The 6,317-nt window shown below is 37.5% G+C and overlaps 1 non-coding gene across 1 annotated transcript; it reads left to right on the top strand.

Moving 5' to 3' along the window:
- The first annotated feature begins 5,907 nt into the window (after window positions 1-5,907).
- Window positions 5,908-6,042, top strand: LOC136126154 (small nucleolar RNA SNORA70). Its single transcript, XR_010656052.1, has one exon. It is a non-coding gene; the product is annotated as a small nucleolar RNA SNORA70 (small nucleolar RNA).
- Window positions 6,043-6,317: the final 275 nt, after the last annotated feature.

The following is a 6,317-nucleotide window of genomic DNA, read 5'->3' as shown; positions in this document are numbered from 1 at the left end:
AGAAAAAGATAAAGAAAAAAGTCAATTTATCCCATAGCTCAGCAATAATAATTGTTAACATTTGATGTATTTTTTTCCTTTTTTGCTAAACATGCATGAGTAATATATTTATATGGTATCATTGGTTAACTGATGCTTAAAATTATCCTATTTGTTCCACCTGGGGGGGTCTGGATTTCTACCGAGAGAAGGAGGAGCCCCTTTTCAACACTGAGTATAGAATGTCAAATCCTGGTCTATAGAGTGACATCAGCCAAGCCCTGGAGATGCATCTGGGACAGGGTTGGGAAGAGAAGGCAAATGTACTCCTCAGGTGTGTGCTTGCTGCCTCTTCTGTCTCTGAACAGATCTAGTTTGTGTTTGGGTGTGTGTATGTACAATGAGCATGTGTGAGCCTGCACACACACAGGGAAAGAAAGAAAGAGGGCTGAGAGTTCAGGGCTGAGGCTTAGCGCTTGCATTGCTGGCTACACACTCACCAGAATGGCTTTAGGAAGCCCCTGCGAAGGGCTTTTTCCTTATCTTTAGAGATAACATAAATACAGAAACGTGCAAATCATAAGTATACAACTAGAATTTTAAAAAATCTAGATGCGGGCTTCCCTGGTGGCACAGTGGTTGAGAGTCTGCCTGCTGATGCAGGGGACACGGGTTCGTGCCCCGGTCTGGGAGGGTCCCACATGCCGCTGAGCGGCTGGGCCCGTGAGCCCTGCGCGCCCGGAGCCTGTGCTTCACAGCGGGAGAGACGGCAACAGTGAGAGGCCGGCGTACCGAAAAAAAGAAAAATATCTAGATGCACTTAGATCAAGAAATGTATCCAGCACCCCAGAACCCCCGACTATGCTCCCTTTCAGTGATTACCTGCCACATAAGTGACCTGACTTCTAATACCATAAATCATTTTTGTCTGCCAAGCAGGTTTTTTTGATTCTATAATGGACTCATAAAGGGAACTAACTATTATACCTTCATAAGCACTCTGAAAAGAGTAAAGTTGCATTGATGTAAATATTTCAGAGCCAGGTAGGCCTATGGACTCTGATGTGGGAAGGCATCATTACAGCCTTGGACCTGGACAACACAACTTGGCTCTCTTGCAATCATTGGAGTACCACCAGACCTCTGATTGAAGTCCTGTCTAACCCATGCCTGATCTGCTGCTTTAAATTTTGCTCTTCCAACTTCAGGTAGTACCAGTACTAATTGGTTGCCCTGACTCATGTCCTGCCAGACTAAACTGACCTCCGTAGCCTTCCCCTCATCCCAGTCCTGTTGGCTTGATGTCTGCTAAGCCCGCTGTGCTGCCCACTATGGCCTTAACCAGGTGCTCTTGCTTTTAATTTGTAGACTTCTGAAAGGTCTAGGCCTAGGTAACGCAGATTGAGAAAAACGAAAGAGTAAAACATGAGTGAGATTCAAAGAATTGAAAAGGACAGGAAAGAATAGGGGCATTTTTTTTTTTTTGGTCAATTTTAAGACATGAAACTTCCCAGTTTCCTTTTCTAGACTAGAGCAAAGGTAACTCAAAATAGGTCTCAAACCTCACATTAGTCCATTTTTAGGATGATACAATAACTCTTCAAACATAGATAGAGCAGGGCCAAACATTCCCTATATATTCTTATTAGAAGTTACCTATTTGTTCTATGCGCAAGTTTAGTTTATTTTTTGAAATTTTTTTATTTTTAAATTTTTAACATGTTCTGCACATCTTCCCTGTTGCTGGTTGGAAATCATTAAAACACCCTGGAAGGCTGTTTTGGGACAGTTAGTGTTAGGAGGAGTCCCTGGGGATTTTGTGAGCACTCTATATAATGTACAATGTAATGAGTTGTAGGGAGTTGGAGGTACACACGGGGTGAGGGTGATTTACAACATCCTTTATAATTTAGAATAAAGGAGGTGGGTTTGGAGAGACCTTAGAGGTTAAAGAGATCAATCTTCTACTCAATGAAGTAATCCCTTTGACAATAACCTTGATAGATGGTTATTTAACATCTGCTTAAACATTTTCAATGATTTCCAATGACGAGAAGCTCACTGCTTACCTAGGCAAGTCATTTTATTTATTCCCATCTTGAAGTATAATAAAGCTTTTCTGTATAATGATTTGAGGTCTGCCTTCTTGCAGCTACTTTCTAGGGAACCCAGTTCTTGCCTCAGGAGTAGTAAAGAATAAGACTTAGTAAACTAATGGGCAATTTTCCTATAGTGAGAGAGTTACCATGTCATTCCTTCCTTACTCCAAGTTAAATATCTCAATTCTTTCCACCATCCCCCAGCTATCGTGGTCTCCTTCCTCAAGACAGTTAATTTTATCAATGTCCGAATAGAACAGAATACTATAGATGTGGTCTGATCAATTTAGGGTCTAATGAGTCTATAACTTTCTTTGATTTGGATTTAATTCTCCCAGTAATGCAGCCCAAGCTGGGTTTTGTTGTTGTTGTTTGGTTGTTTTTTGTTTGTTGTTTTTTTTGTTTGTTTTGGTAATCATCATACTTTTGGCATATACTGAACTGTGATCAATAAAAACTGTCATATCTTATTTTTAAAATTTGTATAGTTAAAAAATTAACGTAGTGAAATTAACATTTTTAGTGAACAGTTCTGTGAATCTTAACACATGTATAGACTTGTGTAACCACCACCACAATCAAGATACAAAACAATTCCATTGCTCGCCCCCCCCCTTCAAATTTCCTTCTACTATACCTTTGTAATCACACCCTCCTCTGACTTCTCAGCCCTGGAAAGTACTAGTCTGTTTCCTATCACTTATAGTTTTGTCTTTTCAAGAATGTCATACAGTTGGCATCATTCAGTATGTAACTTTTGGACTGGCTTTTTTCACTCATCATAGTGCCTTTGTGATTCATTCAACTTGTTGCATGTATCAATAGTTCATTCCTTTCTATTGCTGAGTATTACATTGTATGGATGTACCATTGCTTGTTTATCTCTTTGCCAGTTTAAAGATACTTGGTTTTTTCCAGTTTTGGGCAATTTTTATAGAGTTACTGTAACCAACCATGTACCAGTTTTTGTACAAACATAGATTTCATTTCTCCTAAATACTGAGGAGTGGAATTGTTGAGATATACCTAACTTTATAAAAAAACTTTCAAATGACTTTCCACCAGCAATATTTGAGAGTTAGAGTTGTTCTGCATACTTGCCAGTACCTGGTATTGTCAGTATTAAAAAATTTTAGCCATTCTAATAAGTGTTTACTGATTTCATCCAGGTTTTAATTTGCATTTCCCTAATGGCTAAAGATGTTGGACTATACTAATTTGCCTTCTGTATATCCTTTTTGGTGAAATGTCTGCTCAAGTTTTTTCTCAAGCTTTAAGTTGTTTTATTATTGAGTTTTGAGAAATATATATATATACATATATATAATAGATATGTCTTTAACAAACATATGATTTGCCAATAATATCCCCCCGTCTGTAGGTTGTCTTTCATTCTCTTAACAGTGAATATCTATAATAGAATAGGAATTTTAATTTGGATGAAGTCCAGTTTATCAATTTTTTTCTTTTAGAGATTGTGTTTTTGGTGTCATGTCCAAGAACTCTACCTAAACCCAAGCCATGAATCTCTTTTTATTTTTTTTCTTCTAACCATTGTATAGTTTTGTGTTTTACAATTAGATCTATGACCCACTTTGATAAATTTTGTTTATGAGTCATGGTATGGGTTGAGGTTCTTTTTTTTTGCATATGGATGTCCAATTGTTCAAACACCATTTATTGAAAAAACTATCCTTTCTCCATTGAAACGCCTTTCCATTTTTGTCAAAATTAATATATGTGTGATTTTATTTCTGGACTCTATCCTGTTCTGTTGATTTGTGTCTATTCCTGTGCTAATAATATACTTTCTTGATTATTGTAGCTTTGTAGTAAAACTTAAAATAGAGTAGTGCGATTTCTCTAAATTTATTGCTCTTTTTCAGAATTATTGTGGCTATTCTAGTTCCTTTACTTTCCCATAGATTTCCTATATATGTCAAAAATCCCGCTGGGATTATGACTGGAATTGCATTAAACCTGTAGATCAATTGGCATCTTTACTGAGTCTTCCAATCCTTGAATATAGTATGTCTCTCCATTTACTTAGGTCTATTTTAAAACCAGTGTTATAAGGTTTACAGCATACAGTTCCTGTAAATATTTTACACGATTTATACCTAGATATTTCATTTTGGGGGGCTGCTGTAAGTGGTATTGTGTTTTAAATTTCAGTATCTAATTGTTTATTGCTGCTAAATGAAAATATGATTGACGTTTGTCTTGTTGGCCTTGCAGCCTGTGATCTTGCTAAATTCACTTTTTAGATCTAGGAGGTTTTTTATAGATTCCCTTGGGATTTTCTACACATTGTCTATGAAACAGTTCTATTTTTTCCTTCAAACCTGTGTGCATTTTTTTCTTGCTTTATTTCACTGGTTAAGGGTTCTAGTATTATGTTGAATTGGCGTGGTGAGAGTGAACATCCTTGTAATATTTCTGACCTTAGAGGGAACACATTCAGTCTTTCATCAGTTAGTATGATATTAGCTGTAGGGTTTGTGTTTTTTTTTGAGCGTGCCTTTTCTCAATAGATTGAGAAAGAATTCATCTATTCCTAGTTTGCTGAGAGTTTTTATCTGGTATGGATGTTGAATTTATCAAACATTTTTTTCTGCATCAGTTGAGATGATCATGTGTTTTTTTTGGCTATTAATATAGTGGATTACATTTCTTCTTTCCTAATATAAATAAGCAATGATGTAATTACCCTATAAACACTGCTTTCACTGTATACCACAATTTTTTGTATGTCATATTTTTATTTTAATTCAATTCAAAATATTTTCTGATTTCCCTTAAGAGTGTTTTCATTTCTTCAGATATATACCCAGGAGTGGAATTGCTGGATCATATGGTAGTTCTATTTTCAGTCTTTTGAGGAACCTCTGTACTGTTCTCCATAGTGGCTGTACCAATTTACATTCCCACTAACAAGGTACAGGTTTCCCTTTTCTCCATATCCTTGCCAACATTTGTTATTTGTGGTCTTTTTGATGACAGCTGTCATATCTTTTTACAGAGTAAATTACTTCACTCTGGGAACTCTGCTATCCTTCATTTGTGCATTTTAAAAATATACATTTAGTGATATTAAATTTTGTCATATAGGTATTGATCTATGTCCTTTTGGTCCATTGTATTTCATGTGTTAATTGTTTTAATGTATACAATTGTAATAACTGATAATCCCTTGTTTTAATGTATCTTCAACCAAGTCATTGTTCAGAACATTGACTAGGTTAAGACTAAGAAAAGAACCTTGTGAGAATTTATAGAAGATCTATAGACTTATTCATTCATCTATCACATTTTATTAAATGCCTACTTCTGTATGCCAGGTACTTTCTAATGCCCTGGAGATACGGAGACAAATAAAATAAAATCTGTTGACAGAGATCCAGAAAACAATGTGTTTTGGTACATCAGTGAATGCACCTAACTACTAAATCAATGCAAATTTTTTGAGCCTGGGTCAGGCTTTGTGTTGCATAGAGAAGACATAGCAGTGAACACGTTAGTGACAATCCCTTCCATCATAGAGTTGCTAGTCTTATCTGTACTATCACATTGCCTTGGTTTCTCCATTTTGCCTACCAAACTATTATGAAAGACTTTGACACATGACTCTCTGAAATCCCTAACTAACATCAGTTATCTATCTCTGATCTACCAATATAGATGCCCTATCAGGAAAAAAAAAAAAAGGTTAATTTGTGAAACTTGCTCTGAGTTATCTCCAGTTTCTTTTCTAAGTGCTAATCAACTCTATGTTTAAGCCAGTTTGGGGACTACCCTGGTGCGCAGTGGTTAAGAATCCACCTGCCCTTTGCAGCCAGTTAAGCCGACTGTGCTCTTTTCCCCATGGGGGCCCGGTGTGCAATGGCTGCAAACAGCAGCCTCCTTGGTAGTGTATGCAGCCTGTTGCCTGTATGGGTTGCCCTAAGGGACCTTGGAGACAGCCCTTTCCAGTGGACATTAATGACTGGCATGCTGTCCCCAATCTAGGCTCCAGACAGGTATGCGTGGTGCCTTTGGAAAGCCCCAGGGCACAGTGGCCAGGGTCCACATTGGCCAGGTCATAATGTCTATCCGCACCAAGCTGCAGAACAAGGAGCATGTGACTGAGGCCCTCCGCAGGGCCAAGTTCAAGTTCCCTGGCCGCCAGAAGATCCACATCTCCAAGAAGTGGGGATTTACTAAGTTTAATGCAGATGAGTTTGAAAACATGGTGGCAGT

This window comes from Phocoena phocoena, chromosome 7 (assembly GCF_963924675.1).
Source record: "Phocoena phocoena chromosome 7, mPhoPho1.1, whole genome shotgun sequence".
Classification (NCBI taxonomy): domain Eukaryota; kingdom Metazoa; phylum Chordata; class Mammalia; order Artiodactyla; family Phocoenidae; genus Phocoena; species Phocoena phocoena.
This window is presented reverse-complemented; position numbering and strand designations above follow the sequence as displayed.